The 21,504-nt window shown below is 38.6% G+C and overlaps 1 pseudogene across 1 annotated transcript; it reads right to left on the bottom strand.

Moving 5' to 3' along the window:
• Window positions 1-13,411: 13,411 nt before the first annotated feature.
• On the bottom strand, window positions 13,412-13,901 carry LOC102822091 (annotated as a pseudogene). Its single transcript, XR_438751.1, has one exon. The product of XR_438751.1 is annotated as a ribosomal protein S16 pseudogene (transcript).
• Between the last annotated feature and the right edge of the window lie 7,603 nt (window positions 13,902-21,504).

The following is a 21,504-nucleotide window of genomic DNA, read 5'->3' as shown; positions in this document are numbered from 1 at the left end:
ACTAGAAAGCAATAGATTTCTTGCTTCTGCCACAAATTCCCCCAGCTGTGAGCCTTCCAACCTTCTAAGTATTCCTTATATGTGGTTCCGAGTTCTGGGACCAGCCCCTGAGCCTGCTTGGTCAGGTATTCTGTGTTGTTGTTGGTGGAGCTCTCTGCTATACGTCCACCCGATCCGCCATCTTGTTTGTTCCTCTTGATACTTTTTTTATCACTCAATAATTTGCCCAAAGAATCCTTCAATAACAAAGTTGAGGCTTGAATTTTTTCTTCAGTTTCCCCAGCTTGAGAAATGCTGAGTGTGTTCTTCCTTTTTGATTTTCTGATTCCAGGTCTTTGAACATTTTGTTGTTAATATTTGGGTTTATCTTCTCAAGTTGATCTTTGAAATTTTCTGTTCATTTCTTGGACCGCCTTATTTTTTCCATTTGCTTTAGCATCTCTTCGCTGGAGAGCAAGTTTCAGTGTCTCTTCTGACATCCATTTTGACATTTTCCTTCTTTCTTGTCTTCTTCATGACTTTTTGCTTTCATCATGTACAATGTTCTTGATCCCACAACTCTTGTGGTATTCAGTCTTTAGTGTTTAATGTATCAAATCTGTTTTTCAGATGATCCCTAAATTCAGGTGGGATATATTCAAGGTCATAGCTTCTCTCACGTGGACATGTTTTCATTTTCTTCAGTTTCAGATTGAATTTGCATATGAGTAATTGACGGTCTATTCCACAGTCTGCCCGTAACCTTATTTTGACTGATGATATGGAGCTTTTCGTTCATCTCTTTCAGCAGATGCAGTCAATTTGATTTCTACGTATTCCATCTGGTGAGGTCCATGTTGTCTCTTATGCTGTCTAAAGAAAGTATTTGAAATGAACACATCTTTGATTTTTGCAGAATTCTATCATACATTCTCCAGCATCATTTCTATCACCAAGGCCATATTTTCCAACTACTGATCCTTCCTCTTTTCTCCCAACCTCTGCATTCCAATCACCAGTAATGACCAATACATCTTGATTGCATGTTTGATCAATTTCAGATTGAAAAGTTGGTAGAATTGTTCTATTTCATCTTCACTGGCTTAACTGGTTGGTGAATAAATTTCAATAATAATGGTATTATTATATTGGGCTTCCTGTAGGCACATGGGCATTATCCTGTCACAAACAGCATTGTACCTCATGACTGATTTGGGTATGTTCTTGTTGACAATGAATTTAACACCATTCCTCTTCAATTTGTCATTTCTAGCTTAGTAAACCATTCAAAATGGCCAATAGCAGTCCATTTCAGCTCACTAATGCCTAAGATAATGATGTTTATGCATTCCATTTCATTTTTGACAACTTCCAATTTTCCCAGATTCAAACTTCGTACATTCCATGTTCTGATTTTCAATTGATGTTTATATCTGTTTCTCTTCATTTTAAGTTGTGCCCCATCAGCAAATGAAGGCCCCATGGGTTTTTCTCCCACGGACTTTACTCCATTTGTGTCAACACAGTCAACTCTACTTTGAGGAGGCAGCTCTTCCCCATTCGCATTTTGAGTGCCTTCCAACCTGAGGGGCTCATTTTCCAGCACTATATCTGACAGTGTTTCTCTGTTATTCCTAAGGTTTCAGTGACTAAATATTCAGAAGTAGTTTGTCACTCCTTCTTCCTAGTCTGTTTTTGTCTGCAAGCTCATCTGAAACCTGTCCACCATGGGTGACCCTACTGGTATTTAAAATACCAATGGAACAGCTTTCAGAATCACAGCATCTCACAAGCCACCACAGTACGATAAACTGACAGGTGGAATAATGAGGTAGCACATCTTAAAATAATCAACAATTTGATATTTAAATGGAAGTGTTTAACCATGGACAAAGTTCAGAAAGAAGGGTTAGAGAAGAAGGAGGAATGGAAACAAGAAACATAGTGAGCAAGTGGGATAAGTGATATTACACTGAAGGAATTGTGATTAATGAGATGAAACAAAATATATATGACTTATTGAATGGAAAACTAAGCTGCTCTGTATACATTCACTCCATTCACAATAAAAAGTTAAAAACAAAAACAAAAAAAATCTCCAAACTTTCAGGCATTGTTTCTTCAAACGTTTTCTCTGCATTCCATATTGGGACTCCAATTACATATTGATTGTTGTGGCTAAGTGCCATGCTTTCAGTTCTGACTCATAACACCCTGGATAGGGTTTCCAGGGAGCAACTGATGGGTTTGAATTGCAGACCTTATGGTTAGCAGTACAGTGCTTATCCTACAGTACCACCCCAGGAGTTCTATATATAGGTTGTTTCTGTTAAATGTCGTAAAGCCAATTTTGACCCATAATGACCCTGTACTGGGTTTCTGAGATGCAGCTGGTGAGCTTGAATCACTGATCTTGCAGCTCAAGTGACTTTGTAGTCTGTCGCAATGACCCACAGCACCACACCAGGACTTGATATTGTTCGACTGGGCATTGAGACACAGTTTATCTTTTTCTCCACATATTTATTTTCTCTTTATGCCTCAGTTTGGATAGCTTCTGTAGTCTTCAAGTTGGTAATATTCTGCAGTGGCTAATCTGTTACTAATCTCATCCAGTGACATTCCCATTGCCAATATTATATTTTTCAGCTTTTGTGGTTTCATTTGGCTCTTTTTCTATAGTTTACACCTGTTTCCTCCTTATGATTGTGCTATCTTGCCATTCCTGATGGAGTAAAGTGCTACTTTTTTTCCAAAGTAAAGTGGCCTTTGCCTTTGGATCCTAAGAAATAGCCACTGGAGGAATTAGGGATCCATGGTCTGGTATCTCCAGGCCATACCTGAGATTTGTGCTGGTAAGTGGCATCTGGACCAATCAGAAAATATTCACCTGGGAGGCTGATATTTCAACCAGTCTCAGAGGGCATAATTTAGCTGTATATACACAAGTGACCAAGACAGACTAGGAAGAAGGAGTGAATAACTACTTTAAAATATTTAGTCACCTAAAACCTTATTAATAACAGAGAAACATTGTCAGATATAGTGATGGAAAATGAGCCCCTCAGCTTGGAAAGCACTAAAAATGCGACTGGGGAAGAGCTGCCTCCTCAAAGTAGAGTTGACCGTGATGACAAGACTGGAGTAAAGCCATCATTTGCTGATGAGGCACAACTCAAAATGAAGAGAAATAGCTGCAAACATCCATTAATAATCAGACTATGGAATGTACAGAGTATGAATCTAGGAAAATTACAAATTGTCAGAAATGGAATGGAACACATAAACATCGATATTTTAGGTATTAGTGAGCTGAAATGGACTGGTATTGGCCATTTTGAATCTGACAACCACATGGTTAACTGTGCCAGGAATGACAAATTAAGGAAGAATGGTGTTGCATTAATTGTCAAAAAGAACATATCCAGATCAGTCACCAATGAGGTACAATGCTGTCTGTGATAGAATAATATCCATGAACCTACAAGGAAGGCCAGTTAATACCACTATTATTCAAATTTATGCAGCAACCACTAAAGTCAATGAGGATGGATGAAATAGAAGAATTCTACCAACTTCTTCAATCTGAAATTGATCAAACATGCAATAAAAATTTATTGATCATTACTGGGGATTGGAATACAAAGGATGGGAACAAAGATGAAGGATCAGTAGTTGGAAAATATGGCCTTGGTGATAGAAATTATGTTAGGGATTGCATGATAGAATTCTGCAAAACAAATGATTTGTTCATCTCAAATACCTTCTTTAGACAGCATAAGAGATGACTACACACATGGACCTCACCAGATGGAATACACAAAAATCAAATTGACTACATCTATGGAGAGAGATGATGGAAAAACTCCATACCATCATACAAAACAAGGCCAAGGGCATATTGTGGAAGAAACCATTAATTGTTCCTATGCAAATCCAACTGAAGCTGAAGAAAATGAAAACAAGTCCACAACAGCCAAAATCTTGAATATATCCCACCTGAATTTAGAGATCATCTGAAGAACAGATTTGATACATTGAATACTAAAGACCAAAGATCAGAAGAGTTGTGGGATGACATCAAGAACATCATACAGGAAGAAAGCAAAATGTAATTAAGAAGACAAGAAAGAAGGAAAAGATCAAAATGGATGTCAGAAGAGACACTGAAACTTGCTCTCCAGTGAAGACATGATAAAGAAAATGGAGGAAATAAGGAGGTTCAAGAGCTGAACAGAAAATTTCAAAGGTCAGCCAGAGAAGACAAAGTCAAATATTACAACAAAATGTGCAAAGATCTAGAGTCAGAAAACCAAAAGAAAAGAGCATGCTGATCATTTCTCAAGCTGGGGGAACTGAAGAAAAAATTCAAGCCTCAACTTTCGTTATTGAAGGATTCTCTGGACAAATTATTGAATGATGCACAAAGCATCAAAAGAAGATAGAAGGAATGCACAGACTCATTATACCAAGAGGATATTCAACCGTTTCAAGAGGAAGTTAATGATCAAAAGCCAATAACACTGAAGGAGGAAGTCCAAGGTGCAGTGAAGGAATTGGCAAAGAACAAGGCTTCAGGAGTTGTTGGAATAAACATTGAAATCTTTCAAGAAAGTGATGCGGCACTAGAGGCACTCACTCATCTCTGCCAAGAAATTTGGAAGACAACTACCTGGCCAACTAATTGGAAGAGATCTGTATTTGTGCTCATGTCAAAGATAGGTGACCCAACGCAATGTGGAACTCATCAAACAATATCTTTGATATCCCATGTAAATGAAGTTTTACTAAGTAATACAGAAATGGCTGCAAGCATACACTGATAGAGGTTCAAGCTGGATTCAGAAGAGGATGTGGACTGCGGGATATCATTGCTGATGCCCGATGGATCTTGGCTGAAATCAGAGAATATCAGAAAGATGTTTAGCTGTGCTTTATTGACTAAGCAAAGGCTTTTGATTGTGTGGATCATGACAAGCTATGGATAACATTGAAAAGTATGACTATCCCTGAACACCTAATTGTGCTCATGAGGAATCTGTACATGGACCAAGAGGCAGTTGCTTGAACAGAACATGGGAACACTGAATGGTTTTAAATTAAGAAAGTTGTGCAACAGGGTTGTATTCTTTCACCATATTTATTTAACATGTATGCTGAGCAAATAATACGAGAAGCTGGGTTATATGAAGAAAAATATGGCGTCAGGATTGGAGGAAGACTCATTAACAACCTGTGATATGCAGATGATACAACCTTGCTTGCTGAAAGTGAAGAAGACTTAAAACATTTACTGATGAAGATCAAAGACCACAGTCTTCAGTATGGATTGCATCTCTATGTAAAGAGAACAAAAATACTCACCACTGGACCAATAAACAACATTCTTATCAACGGAGATTAGATTGAAGTTGTCAAGGACTTCATTCTCCTTGGATCAACAATCAACACTCATGAAGCAGCAGCCAATAAATCAAATGATGTATTGCATTAGGCAAATCTGCTGCACAAGCCTTTTTTAAAGTATTGAAGAGCAAAGATGTCAGCTTGAGGACTAAGGTGTGCCTGACACAAGCCATGGTATTTTCAATAACCTCATATGCATGCAAAAGCTGGACAGTGAATAAGGAAGACCTTACAAGAATTGATGCTTTTGAATTATGGTGTTGGAGGAGAATATTGAAAGTGCCGTGGGCTGCCAAAAGAACCAACAGATCTGTGTTGGAAGAAGAGCAGCCAGTGTGCTCCTTGGAGGTCAGGATAGCCAAAGTTTGTCTCTCATACTTCGGACATATTGTCAGGAGGGACCAGTCGGTAAAGAAGGTTATCATGTTTGGTAAGGTGGAGGGTCAGAGAAAAAGAGGAAGACCCCCATCGAGATGGATTGGCAATATGGCAGCATCAATGGGCTCAAGCGTGGTAACAATTGTGATGTTGACCCAGGACTGGGCAGTGTTTTGTTCTGTTGTGCATAGCGTCGCTATGAGTTGGTACTGACTCGATGGCACCTAACAATAACAACACATGAGTGCCTGATAAAATTCTGGAGCACTAAGGCTCAGAGTGTTTCCTGTTTGGCAAGAACATCTGCTTTTGGGAGGGTAGCGCATCCCTGGGGACATGGAAGTTTCATGCTAGGAACATTCCCAGACCTTGAATTTAATTTGTAATCTTTTAGGCTATAATAAATCTGTAGTCATGTGTTTTGAATTTTGTGAATATTTTAGTAAATTATCAAACACTAAGGAGCTCTGGTAGCGTAGTGGTTACGAATCGGACTGCGAACCTTAAGGCCAGCGGTTCGAAACTACCAGCCGCTCCGCGGGAGAAAGATGAGGCTTTCTACTCCCGTAAAGATTTACACCCCCTCGGAAACCCTGTACAGGGTCGCTATGGGTAGGAACCGACTCGACGGCACTTAACAACAACAACAACAACAAGGAGTGATATTAATCAATAGGTCAGAAAGTATGGATTCTCAGGCTTGCAGCTGGGATCCTGAGGGGGTATGGAAAAGCAGTCTTTAGTCTGTAGTCAGCAGGTTGGGATTTGGTGTGGGCTCCTCCAACTTGTGTCTGATGTCTGCCTATTTGGCAGTCAGAAAAGTTTGTGAAGTCTGACGTAGATCAAGATGGCTATGAACACAGAGAAACAGTATGTTGTGAAGACAGCTGCTGATGTTAAAGAGGTGGGAATGTGAAGACGGACTCAATCACCAAGTATTGGGAATTGGATTCATTGTGATCCTTACTGCACAAGAAGTGGACCTACTTTAATAGGTGTTCTAAAATTCTTGTCTGTTAATTTTATTTTTATCATATTTTTGCCCATTTTTGTTGGCTGATATTTCTCCTGGCTATGTGTCATGTTAGTCTTCTTCTTTGCATACCTAGTATTTTTTATTAGCTGCTGATATTGTGATTTTCCTTTGTTTATGAGTGTCTGAATTTTGTTGTCTTACTTTGGAGAATGTTAAATTTTGTTTTGACAGGCAGTTAATTCACTTCCAAGGAGCTCTAGTGGTGTAGTTGTTAGATGCTTGACTGCTAGCTGAAAGTCAGAGGTTTGAATCTACCATCCACTCTGCAGAAGTAAAATGTGGCAGTCTGTTTCCATAAAGATCACAGTCTTCAACTGTGTAGGGTAGTTCTAATCTGTCCTATAGGGTCACTATGAGTCAGAATTGTCTCAGTGTCAATAGGTTGTTGTTTTATTTTGTTTTAAGTCACTTCCAGATCAGCTGTGTTATTGTAAATCTAAGGTAGCCTTTATTCTAGGGATAGTTTAGCTCTACTACTAAGATACACAGAGTCACTCTCCTAAAAGAAATGGTGGATGTTCAACCATTTCAAGAGGTAGCATATGATCAAGAGCCAATTATCCTGAAGGAAGAAGTCCAAGGTGCATTGAAGGCATTGGCAAGGAACAAGGCACTGGAAATTGATGGAATACAAATAAAAATCTTTCAAAACACTAATGTGGCACTAGAGGCACTCACTCATCTATGCCAAGAAATGTGGAAGAAAACAACCTGGCAAATTGACTGGAAGAGATCTGTATTTGTGTCCATTCCAAAGAAAGGAGACCCAATCAAATGTGGAAATCATTAATATTTCATGAGAGTAAAGTTGTGCTAATGATAATACAAAAATGGCTGCAACCATACATTGACAGAGTATTTCCAGAGGTTCAAGCTGGATTCAGAAGAGGATGTGGAAAGAAGGATACCATTACTGAGGTCAGGTGGATCTCAGTTGAAAGCAGAATACCAGAAAGATGTTTACCTGTGCTTTATTGACTAGGCAATGACTTGCAATTGTGTGGCTATGACAACCTATGGACAGCATTGTGAAGGATGAGTATTCTGGAACACTTAATTGTGCTCATGAGGAACCTGTACATAGACCAAGAGTTGTTCAAAGAGAACAAGGGAACACCAAATGGTTTAAAATTATGAAAGCTGTGCACCAGGGTGGTATTCGTTTACCATACTGATTCAATTTGTATGCTGAGAAAATAATCCAAGAAGCTAGATTATCTGAAGAAAAACATGGCATCAGGATTGGAGAAAAACTCATTAATAACCTGAGACATGTAAATGATACAACCTTGCTTGCTGAAAGCAAAGAAGACTTAAAATACCGATGAAGGTCAAAGACCACAACCTTTGGTATGGGTTGCACTTCAATGTAAACAAAACTCTTCACCACTGGACCAATAAACAACATCTAATAAATGGAGAAAATATTGAAATTTTCAAAGACTTCATTTTTCTTGGATTAACCATCAACACTCATGGAAGCATTTTGCACTGGGTAAATTTGCTGCACAGACCTCTTTAAATTGTTGAAGAGCAAAGATGTCAGTATGAGGACTAAGGTGCGTCTGACCCAAGTCATGGTATTTTCTTTCTCTTTTTTTGGAAGTGAGGATGGCAAGACTTCAGCTCATATACTTTAGTTATTTATTTTTAAAAAGCTTTTATTATGAATTAAGTGATAGTTTGCATTGTAGAAAATTGGTTTTGCACTCAACCAATCATATTATGTTTCATTGCAATGCTAAATATCCTCTCCATGAACCATTGGTTAAGAGTATTTGCCTCGATTTTCTCTCTCTCTCTCTCTCTTTATCTTTTTTGATGGACATAAAAACACACAGGAATGCATAATCGTTTAAACAACCAAAGGGCACATTTTGCAAGCCAGCCTATGGCCTGCCAGCACACAGTCTTTTGCTTTCCATGAGTCTAGAGTTCTCAGCTGCTTTACCTCTCCAAGCTATCACCTCTGCCTCCATCTCTGATGTCACTGATTATCTGGTTAGGATCCTAGGCTCCGCTTTTGCTTTTCCCTCTTGAAGTCTTGCCATCCTCACTTCCAAAAAAAAGAGTTTTCTATTCCTGGAATGCAAGATTGACTACTCCCCTCTTTTTGTTACACAACTTCTACCTTTACAGTTGTGGAAATTGCACTTATAACAATTACTCACTGTTGAATAAAAAAAAAATCCTGTCCCCATCTCCTTTGTGTTTTGGTCCAGTGATGAAGATTTTTGTTTGCTTTATATTGATGTGCAACCTATACTGAAGGCTGTGGTCTTTGATCTTCATAAGTAAATATTTTAAGTCCTCTTCACTTTCAGCAAGCAAGGTTATATCATCTGCATATCTCAGGTTGTTAATGTGTCTTCCCCCAATCCTGATGCCACGTTTTTCTTCATATAATCCAAATTTCAAATTATTTGCTCAGCATACATATTAAATAACTATGGTGAAAGTATACAACGCTGGCACACACCTTTTCTGATTCTAAACCATTTGGTGTTCCCTTGTTCTGTTTGAACAATTGCCTCTTGGTCTATGTACAGGTTCCCCATAAGTACAATTAAGTGTTCTGGAATACTTATTCTCTGCAATGTTGTCCTTAACTTGTCATGATCCACACAATCCCAAGCCTTTGCATAGTCAATAAATCACAGGTAAATATCTTTCTGGTATTCTCTGCTTTCATCCAAGATCCATCTGACGTCAACAATGATATCCGTCATTCCATGTCCTCATCTGAAACCTTCGTTTTTTAAAAAGCTTTTATTGTGAATTGAGTGATAGTTTACATGGGGGAACCTCAGTTTTGCACTCATTCTATTGTATTCATTTCATTGCAATGATTATAATCCCCTGCATGTTTCATCATTCAACAGTATTTTCTTCAGTTCCCTCCTGTTTTCTTTTCTTTTCTTTTTTTTTTTGGATGTGCACCAAAACACTCAAGACTATACAATCATTCAAACAGCCAAAAGGCACACCCTGCAAGCCTGCCCCCCAACCCCCAGCCACCAGCACACATCCCCTCTCCCTCCATGAGTCTAGAGTTCTCAGCTGCTCCGTCTCTCTATGTCATCATCTCTGCTTCCCTCTCTGTTGTGGCCACTTCTCTGGGTAGGGTCCCACACTCTACACCCCCTCTTCCCCCTTGATGGTCCCAGAGTCCTCCACTCTGGGACTGTAAGATGAACCACTCACACTTTTTTGCTTTTGAAGCCTTCTTGAGCCTCTAGAAGTTCTCTGTCAATGTATGGTTACAGCCATTTGGTCACCTCTCTTTAGAATTGCTACAAATATGGATTTCTTCCAGTCAGAATAGACCCCTCAATTCCTACCTCATATTTTTGGTCTTTCTTCAGCATAAAGAAATTACATGAAATTTCTGATGAGCTGGGAGGATGTGAACTAATTTGTCAAATGGACCTTGCTTCGAAAGGCCTTTTGGCTAGAGGTGGTGTCTTAGTTATCTAGTGCTGCTCCTATAATAAAGGCACCACAAGAGGATGGGTTTAATAAACAGAAATTTATTCTTTCATAATTTAGGATGCTTGAAGTCCAAATTCAGGGTGCCAGCTCTAGGGAAAGGCTTTCCCTTTCTGTTGACTATGAGGGAATGTCCTTGTCTACTTTCAACATTTGTTGGCTTAGCTCCCCTTGGAGATCTCCAAGGGGTGTTTTGGCATAAGTCTCCCCCTACATCTTGGAGGTTCTCAGCACAGGGACCACGGGTCCAAAAAATACACTGCTCTGGATCTTTTTTCTCTGTGGTAGTCAAGTCTCTCCCTCTGCTGGCTTATCTCCCCTTTTATTTCTTTTAAGATAAAAGGTGATATGGGCCACACTCCAGGGAAACTCCCCTTACATTGCTTCAGAGCTGTGACCTGATTCATGGTAATGCATCCCACGCAAATCCCTTTACTGGTCACATTGACTGGTCACATCAGATCACATCTTGGAGGATGAGTACATCATTATATAAATGCTAAATTGCATAATTACGTAAATGCCAAACCACTGAGAATAATGGCCCAGCAAAGTTGATATATTTTGGGGGACACAATTCAATCCATGACAGGTGTGCTTGCTTTGAAAAGATAAATGTAAATTCTGAGGTAAACTCTGAGCAGGCTCTTTTTTACTGCTTTTGTCTTATGCACTATGATTGTCTTCAGCTTTGAGATATGATTCAATTACAAAACAAAGAAATACAAAACACTAGTTTTCCCTCTTGGATCTTGCTACCAATTTTTGGCCAAGTGGACCTTTCTGGCATCTTCGAAATTGGAGAATAATTGTACCACCTGCAAAACCTAGCACAGTGGCTAGTATAACTACTGGCAATTCAATGAAGACTTGTTATTTGGATAAGTGGTTGTCTACTGGAGTCCTGGTGTGGAGCTGTCTGGCATTCATGCATGCATTCACCCCACCTTTCTTGATTTTGCTAGTGCTACATGTTCCATTAGGATAAGCACTAGATGGCAAGGTCGGCTTGAACCAAAAGGTCAGTGGTTCAAACTCACCAGTTTCTTCTTGGAAATCCTATGCAGTGTCTCTGAGTTGGAGTCAACTCGAAGACACTTAACAACAACAGTTACTGTTGGGACGTTCTACATTATATTCTTTAACCTTTCTTTGTTGTCATCTGGGAGTGGCCCACCTTCTGTGCACAGGAATCACTATTTATAATTACTCCCCAAGAAATCCTAAGAAGAGAAAATCGTAGTTGAGGTCAGTGGGGACAGTTCTGCCCTATACTCCAAGCTGATGTAAGGATAACTTCTACTTTGTGGAAAAAAATAGGAAGAAAACTAAGACCAAACCCAAGCCAGTTGTCAATGAGTCCATTCCAACTGGTGGAAATCCTATGTATGTGGAGTAAAAGTGCTCCATAGAGTTTTCAAGTATGTAACCTTTTAGAAGCAGATTACCAGGCCTTCCTTCTGAGGCATTTCTGGGGAGGATTGGAGTAGTTAAGCACTTAAACCTTTATACCAACCAGGGACTCTGGGAAGAAAAGTAAGAAAGAAAAGAAAAAAAAACCAAAAATATTATTTATAGTGACCCTATTAGAGCCCTGGTGTGGTGCGGTCAAATAATGCACTGGACTGAAAACTCGGTTTGAACCACAAGGTTGACAATTCAAATTTACCAGTCACTCCTTGGAAACCATATAAAGAGTTTCTATGAGTTGGAACTGATTCAAATGCACTTAACAACAACAACAATAGGATGGAAGAACAAACAAATCAGTGTTGGAGGAAGTACAGCCAGAATACTTCTTAAAAGCAAGGATGGCAAGACTTCATTTCTCATACTTTGAACATATTATCAAGAGGGACCAGTTACTGGAGAAGGACATCATGCTTGCTAAAGTGGAGGGTCAGCAAAAAAAAGGAAGACCCTAATGAGATGGATTGACACCATGGAATAGCAATGGGTTCAAGTGTAACAATAGTTATGAAGATGATGCAGGACCAGGCAGTGTTTTGTTTTGTTGTGCATAGGGTTTGTACAAGTTGGAACAGACTTGACACCTAACAATAATAAGACAGAGTAGAACTGCCCCATAGGGTTTCAAGAGTACAATATTTATGGAAATAGACTGCCACATATTTTTTCCACAGAGTGGCTGGTGGTTTTGAACCACCCATCTTTCTGTTAGTAGCTAAGTGCTTAACAAATGAACCAGCAAGTAGGTTATAGAAATTCTGGCTCCTCTTAGACACCCTTCAGGAAAATTTCTTTGCTTTCGCCTGACAAAGATCATTGTCTTAACTGCTGTCCGTCTTCTCATTCCCTACCTATCACAATCCCATTCTTAAAAAAATCCACAGTTGCTGTATTTTTGGGCTTCATATTGTTTTCCAAAGGAGTTCTGGAAGTGAAGAGGATTATGAGCAAGGTTGTCAATCAAATGGTCAGAAGTTTGAATCTACCAATTTCTCTGTGGAAGATAGATGAGACATTCTGCTGCCATACAGATTTACAGACTCAGAAACCCTATACAGGGTCATTATGAGTCTAAAAAACTTGTTGGTACACCACCAACAGCACCACCATTGTTTTCCAGTAGGTTAAAGCTATAATAGATAATAAGCAAGGACTTCTGCTCCAGGGCTGTCAAGCTAACCGTTTTTAAGTCTGTAAAATTTGTTTAGCAATTAAAATTAAAGACATATGATATCTCACATATACTTGTAAGTCACTCTTATTTTCATGTTTTTGCTTGACTATAACCTGAGATGTTTTTTAGCCATTAGCTTATCATGAAGCAGAAGATGCAATTGTTATCTAAGAGAAGGACAAAACACTCCCAATGACCTGTCTAAAGATTATCTTCGACTAATGACAGTTTCTCTCAAATTAGAGCAAGAATTATACTGATTCAGAACTATTGGAGGCAGGACAATAAAATCATGACATTTTAAAGAATAACATCACTGCCCTGATAAACAGTTTTGTGCTTTGAAAAGCTTGTAAGCATTTTCTTAAAAGTATGAGGAGCTTTATAAAGTTTGTGGAAATTTTCCATTATCTTTTTTTTTTTTTTTTCTCCCATAACCCTTGTTTATTATAAAGGAGAACCCGCCTCCTTGTGGTGGGCTTATCGGTAGGATTTCTGGTAGCGAGCACGGGCACCTGGACCCCCAAACTTCTTGGATTCGCAGCGACGGGGATCAGCAACCAGCAGGGTCCGGTCGTATTGGATGAGGATGTCTTTGATCTCTTTTTTGGAAGCCTCATCCACATATTTCTGGTAATAGGCAACCAAGGCTTTGGAGATGGACTGGCGGATTGCATAAATCTGGGCCACGTGGCCACCACCTTTCACAGGAACACGGATGTCTACACCAGCGAACCGCTCTTTGCCCAGAGGGAGAACGGGTTCCAGCAGCCTTGTATTGCAACGTGTGCGGCTCAATCATCTCCAAGGGTCGCCCGTTCACTTTGATGAGGCTGTTGCCCCGTTTGCAGCGCGCTACTGCTGTGGCAGTTTTCTTGCGTCCGAAGACTTGCACCGACTGCAGTGGACCCTTGGACGGCATGGTTGCTGGTTTAGACGAGAGATCTTCACCGTGCAGCGTAGCAACCGGAAAAGCTCCATTATCTTTTAATTCCATTTTTCCACGAACATTTTGAAGCCCTTTGTCTATTTGGAAACATTAAAAAACAACAACAATAAACATAAAACCCACAAACAAAAGTAGCATTAGGCTCAAAGTAAAATGGCAATGGTGAACAATATTAAAGATCCTTCAGTCACAGGAAGGTTAACTAGAATGTCTAAGTTTGCAACAGGATTTGAATCAGAATTTTACTTTAATGCAGTTCAAACCTCATTATAATGAGTTTCACACAAGTATCTAAATAACAATCTATCTAAACCGAACCAATCCAAACCCACTGCTGTTGAGTCCATTTGGACTATAGTGACCCTGTAGTACAGCTTCATAGGCTGTAAAGGCTCCAACACTGTAAATCTTTTTTGAGGTATTCAACCACACCTTTTTCTCATGGTTCAGCTTGTGGGTCTGAGCTGCTCATCTTTTGGTTAGCATCTGAGCACTTTTACCACTGTGCCACAAGGTCTCCTTTCTTTAACCAGGATCAAACTGTTTTCTGACATATTTTTACAGAAAAAAGTGTGTCAAAAATCATCTTCTAAGTTTCTTTTTTTTTTTTTTTTAGCTGCATTTCTAGTATTGCGGGTTCCATATGGCCTACACACACTCTCCTAAGCCTTTTACAGGTACATTGCTAATATGCACTGATGCCATCAAGGTTGAAAATATGACATCAAGGCCCAGCGATATATTTAATCTTCAAATACTAAATCGTGTTAACTAATGTAACTTACTATACTGTACTCACTATGGCAGGAAATTGTACTCATAGAATATTCAGTCACAATTTTTGAAAGATAATAGGGTTTAGCCCCTATTTAAACCCCTCCCCCCCCGTACCTAGACCATAAAAATGAAAAGAAAAGAAAAGAAAAACACACAAGAGCAAATACAAAAAAGCAGCAAAAACAAAAACAATTTGCCACAACACTCTATTCTTAGACCCAATGAATAAAAGATTGACCATACTGATGTGTTATAATTGTGTTGTATATGTGTTATATATTGACCATACTGATATTGGATATAGCCAACAAAAATGATTGCCCACTATTTGCAAATCATTTTACTTTATACAAGTAAATTCACTATATACATTCATTCACTATATATAACCACACAACACAGTGCCTGACACAAATTATATATCTTCTAAATAAATGAGTGAAAGTGTGTCCTATATATTTTTGAGATATTAAATCAATTTTTGCTGTTGCCATTTGATCTTAATAATCTCTGCTTTTTTGTTGTCTTGCACTCCTCTTACTCATTGAATCAACTGTACTATTTGCTTCAGGGGATGACAGATATGATCTAAAACAAAGGTTCAGTTGCTCATATCTTTTTTAAGCTAATTTTTGAGTGCATAGGGAGTGTAATGTTTAATCTTATGTGTTAACTTGTCTGAACTTTAGCTTTCACTGGATTGGCATGTGCTCTTCCATAATGTAACCACTTTCCATTTTGTGATCTAATGCAAACAGTCAATCAGTTAAAAGAGGAGTTTCCTTGGTGGGTGTGGCCTGCCTTCAGTATATAAATGGATGTTCTAGCAAAGGAAGCTCACTCTTTCTCTGAGCTCTTCTCATTGCTTGATGTTCTTGGGACATAAGCCTACTGACCTGTGAGTTTTGGATTCACTAACCCGTGAAACCACATAAGCCAGCAAACTCTTCAGCCTGCCACTAATCACAGGGCTTTCTAGCCTCCATGATTACATGCGCCATTTTATCACAATTGTTTAAACCATTTCCTTGAAGTAAGTATATTTATATATGCTTCACTGCTTTTGCTTCTCTAGAGTTTTAAATCGTTTTAAAGCCAGGCTTTGGTGAGGTAATGATTCTCTTTACATAGTTGTATGCCACTGAGGTAATTCTGACTTCTAGCAACCCTATTGCACAGTTTAGAAATGCCCTGTAGGGTTCCTTAGGCTGAAATCTTTATGGGAGCCGATCACCAGATATTTTCTCTCACCAAATGACTTGTTGATTTAAATGGCTGACTTTTCAGTTAATAGCCTAGCACTTAACCATTACACCACAAGGACTTCTTTACATTTATGTACCAAAAATAAAATGGGATGGTCTGAATTTGGGTACTAACATAAAGAAAGTTTATACCACTTAGGAAACAGGATTCCTTTTTGGTGTTCAGAGGAACTGGAGATAATTGGGGTGGGTGTGCCTAGGTTTAAGATGCAGCTCCTATAATTTCAGCTTAAAGAATCACTTAACATTATGTCTCATATCAACATAGAGTAGTACAGTTGAGTTGAAATGGTCCTATGGCATGATAAAGTAAAGAGAGCATTGAGGACAGTGTACTTGGTTTTACAAGGCTAGGCTATAAAAGAGATCCTGAAATTTCCATGTATCCTGGGTGGAAAGTACAAGAGTAAAGAACAGCAGGATGAGAAGAGGCCTGGAGTCAGGAAGTGGAGGAGCCTGAGGCCAGGAACTTGTCATCAAAACAATGGCAAGGTGTGCCAGACTCAAGTCTTTAAAGAGGTCTTGTGCATCTGATTTGCCTAATGCAATATTTCCTTTGGTTTTTTTGACTGTTACTTCCAGAAGGGTTGATTGTGGATCCAAGCAATATAAAGTCTTGGACAATTTTTATCTTTTCTCCATTTATCTTGATGTTATTTATTAGTCCATGGTGAGGATTTTTGTTTTCTTTATGTTGGAGTGCAACCCATACAGAAGGCTGTGGTCTTTGATCCTCATCACTAAGTATTTTAAATTCTCTTTGTTTTCTGAAAGCAAAGTTGCATTTATTGGTCCAGTTGTAAAAAATTTCACATTATTTACATTGAGATGCAACCCATACTGAAGGCTGTGATCTTTGATCTTCATCAGTAAGCATTTTAAGTCCTCTTCATTTTCATCAACCTAAGAGTTGTGTCCTCTGCATATGACAGGATGTTAATGAGTCTTCCTTGAATTCTGATGCTGAGAGTTTCTTCATATAATCCTGCTTCTCAGATAATTTAGTCAGCATACAGATAGAGTAAGTATGGTGAAAGGATACAACCCTGTTGCACACTTTTCCTAATTTTAAATCATCCAGTATCTCTTTGTTCTGTTCAAACAACTGTCTCGTGGTCTATTTTACAGGTTCCTCATGATCACAATTAAATATCCTGTTATAGCTTGTCATGATCCACACAATCAATAACCTTTATATAGTCAACAAAGCACAAGTAAACATCTTTCTGGTATTCTTTGCTTTCAGTCAAGATCCATCTGACATTAACAATGAGATCTATCATTCCAAAGCCTCTTCAGAATCCGACTTGAATTTCTGGCAGTTCCCTGGCAATGTACTGTTGCTGCTGTTTTTCAATTATCTTCAGAAAAGAATTTTATTAATGATAGTGCTCAATTCCACTAGGTCACCTCTGTTGGGAATGGGCATAAATATGGATTTCTTCCAAAATGAATGGAGGAAAGGTTGTTCACAATTTTACCTCTGAAGAGCCGTTAGGAATCAGCATATGCAAAGTGTAATTCTCAAAATGACTGCATCCTTGTATATAGTAGTTGGTGTTAGGTCTTGCCTTTTATGTTGGGGTTTTACAGGGTGCAAATACAGCTTGGCCATGTGGCCAGACCTGCTGTATCTTGTTAGATAAGGCAAGAATAAAGGCTCCTGCCTAAGTAGGAGAGTCAACTTCAGGGCTAAATCCCAGAGTCAGATGTCATAAGAAGGCACTGGAAGATTAGCCTCTGGAGTTGATGAGGCTTTCAGCTAATTCTTTTTTCATCTTGGAAAAATTGTATCCTATGGGTGCACCACTGGATCCTTTTGGCAGTGCACTCCCACCTGCTTGAAGACACTCAGGCTGGGCAGAGAAGGTGTGACAGGGGAAGTCAAAGGAGAAGATGGAAAAAAGTAAAACAAAAGGAAGTCACAGAAGTAGGGCTTGATGGTGGCTAAGGAGGAGGTGCAGTGAAGTTCACCAACAGCCATACCACAGAATACCAGGCAAAGGAGATCCAGGGCAGAGCTCCAAAACATGGAACCTCATAGCTAGGAATATTTTAAAAGTTTGAAGGCTTATAGCTGGTAGAACTTGAAGTTGAAGTAAGAAGTCACATACTTTTGAATCTGCCAGGCTTGGGGGCCAGGAGCCAACATCTTGGGTGAGACCGAAAGGTAAGACCAAGCAAGGGAGCAGAAACGTCACAGAGAAACATTGTGGGAACTTTGGAGCAAAGGCGGACAATACACTTTGTCAGTTTTGCATTTTTTGGATTTTCTTTTGGTATCTGGTCATTGCCCCCCCTCCCACTGCTTGCACACCTCTATTCTGGTGACTAGAGGGGATGCATGAATGAGTGGACACCTCCCACCCTCACCACTGGTGAGTTCTGCCATGCATGCGCACAGATACTCAGCCCAAGAGCAGGCCCTGAAAGTTTTTTTTTTTTTTTTTTTTTTTTAATACAGGAAAGGTCAGGACAGGGCTGCAGAGAGGGAAAGAGAGTTTAAAAACAAAACAGGCCAAAAATTAAACTAAAGCCTGAGGTGTAGCATAACAACCAACAGTGGCATCTTGAAATCTCTCAGGCAGCTTTGAAAGCAAGAAGCTGAAGACAGGACATTAAAATCATACTCAGATTAGGCTACAGATTTTTTTTATTTTTTATGTATTTTTTTTTTCTTCTCTCCCTCTTCCCTTTCTATGATTATAGACTGCAGTATTCAGTCTACTTTTGTTTTGTTGTTTTTTGTTTTTATTTGCTGGTGTTGTTTTTCTGTGTTATGCTCCCCCTTCTACATTTGGGGGACTCTTTCTCTTCCTATATTACCCAAGAAGAGCCAGCAACTGCTGCCATATAGACAAGCTACAATTATACTCTATAAAACACTAAAATACAGACAAGAACCAATACCAACTGTCATATATTAGGGAGGCAGAAAAAACTGTGAAAATTACTCTGAGTTAAGCAATAAGAAGAGTGAAAAGGGAAGCTCACATCCTGATCACATTTTCCTGGAAGCAATCAGAAAGCATAAAAAAAAAATAACAAAACACATACTCAATTAAGTATTAAGGCCACAGATAAACACAAAAATGTCCAAGAAGCAAAAGCAGATGACCATATCAGCACATGTCCAGAAACAAGATAAAGTGTCTGAGAGAGATAACCTAGATGTCGATCTGTATTCCATTCTGGAAGAGGGGCAGACCTTGGAAATGCCTGAGAAGGAATTCAGAAAAATGATTATAAAATGTTTCAAAACACTTTACAATGGAGTTGAGAAAAGTTAGGAAGAAGTCAGGAAACTGATACAGGAACAATAAAATAAGATAGATACAGCATTGGAAACAATTGAAACCTGCAGAGAGAGGTGCAAAAAATCAAAAATAGAATATCAGAAATAGACAATTCTTCAAAGGGCAAAGAAGTGGAATAGAAGAGATGGAAGGCAGAAGCAGTGAGCTGTAAGACAAATCTCTCAATACCACTAAGATAGAAGAGCAAACAGAAAAAAAGGACGAAAAAATCTATTATCTGCATTCCAGAACAAAAAGACTCACATACGATCATGGAAAAAATAGTTGAAGAACTGCTGGGAGAAAATTTCTCTAACATCCTAAAAAGAGAATATATTAACATTCAAGGAGCTCAACGAACCCCAGGAAGGATAGACCACAGAAGAAAATCACGGAGACATAAAATAATCCAGCTCTCCAAAACCAAAGATAAGGAGACAGTCTTGAAAGCAGCTAGGGGAAACAGAAGTGTTACATACAAAGGCAAGCAAGTCAGATTAAACTTGGATCTCTCAGCAGACACCATGAAAGCAAGAAGGCAATGGGGAGGCATATATAAAAACCTGAAGGAAAAAAATTGCCAACCAAGAATCCTTTATCCAGCAAAGCTATCAATCAAATACAACAGTGTAATCAAAACATTCCAGGAAAAACAGAAGCTAAAGGATTTTGCCAAAGCCAGACCTGTGCTACAAAACATCATAAAGGGAGTTCTGTAGACTGAGAACCATCAAGAACAGATAACAACCAGAGATTGACATATGTGGCAGCACCTCCCAGTATTAAATTGACAGTTGGAAGAATTGAGAACAGAACAAAAGTATAAGAACAAACTCAGAGACTCTGGGAGGTCAGTCTATGATCAAAACAAGTACAATGTAAAAGAAGGTAAACATGTAGGGACAGATATCCAGATGATGAGAAGGTCAGGCAGATTACAGGATAAAATAGACTGCACTAAATGGAGAGAAAACTTAATGGACTATAAGGCAACCTCAAAGAAATTAACACTTCACAACATGCCAAGAGAATGAAAATCCAAGAAGAACATTGGCACATTAAAACTATGAGGAAACTCACAAGAAAGAACACATAGAAATCAACAATAGGAATACCAAGGAAATAAATTCAAATACATGGAAACTGAATAATACTGTGCTGAAAAGTGACTGGGTGGTATAAAAAATTAAATGTGAATTCACAAAGTTCCTAGAAACAAATGAGAAAGAAAACAAAACATATCAAAATCTTTGAGACACGGCAAAAGCGGCGCTGAGAGGAAAATTTATTTCAATAAACACACCCATCCAAAAAGAAGAAAGAACCAAAATTAACACATTAACACAGCATCTACAACAATTAGAAACAGACCAACAGAGGGAACATATAGACACCAAAAGAAAAGAAATAATAAAGATTAGAGCAGAAATAAATTAGATAGAAAATAGAAAACCTACAGAAAGAATTAACAGAACAAGAAGCGTGTTCTTTGAAAGGATTAACCAAAGTGACAGACCATTGGCTAACATAACAAAAGAAAAGAGGGATAAAACACTAATAACATACATTAGAAACCACCTGGGCAATGTCACAATGTAACCAAGTAAATCAAAAGGATAATATCAGAATACTATGAAGAGTTGTACTCCAACAAATTTGAAATATAGACAAGATGGAAACATTTACAGATAAACATGACCTACCTAAACTAACACAGAGTGAAGTAGAAAACCTGAACAGACACATAACAAAAGAAGACATTGATCAGGTCATCAAAAGACTCCCAACCAAAAAAAGTCAAGGCCCAGATTGTTTCACTGGTGAGTTCTACCAAACATTTAGGGAAGAGCTGTCACCAATTCTACTCAAATTATTCCAGAAGATACAGGAGGATAGAAACCTTCCTAATACATTTTATGAAGCAAGCATAACCCTCATACCAAAACTAAGGAAGGACGTCACTAAGAAAGAAAATTGTAGACCATATCCCTCATGAACATAGATTAAAAAATTCTCAACAAAATACTAGCCAACAGAATCTAGTAGCACATCAAAAAGATAATACATCATGATCTAGTGGGATTCATATGAGGGATGCAAGGATGGTCCAACATTAAAAAAACGATCAACATTATCCACCATATAAATAAGAAAAGAACCACATGATCATATCAATTCATGCAGAAAAGGCATTTGACAAAATCCAACATTCATTCCTGATACAAACACTCGACAAAATAGGAATTGAAGGGAAATTCCTCAACATAATTAAGAGCATGTATGTA

Source organism: Chrysochloris asiatica, unplaced genomic scaffold (assembly GCF_000296735.1).
Source record: "Chrysochloris asiatica unplaced genomic scaffold, ChrAsi1.0 scaffold00126, whole genome shotgun sequence".
NCBI lineage: Eukaryota > Metazoa > Chordata > Mammalia > Afrosoricida > Chrysochloridae > Chrysochloris > Chrysochloris asiatica.
This window is presented reverse-complemented; position numbering and strand designations above follow the sequence as displayed.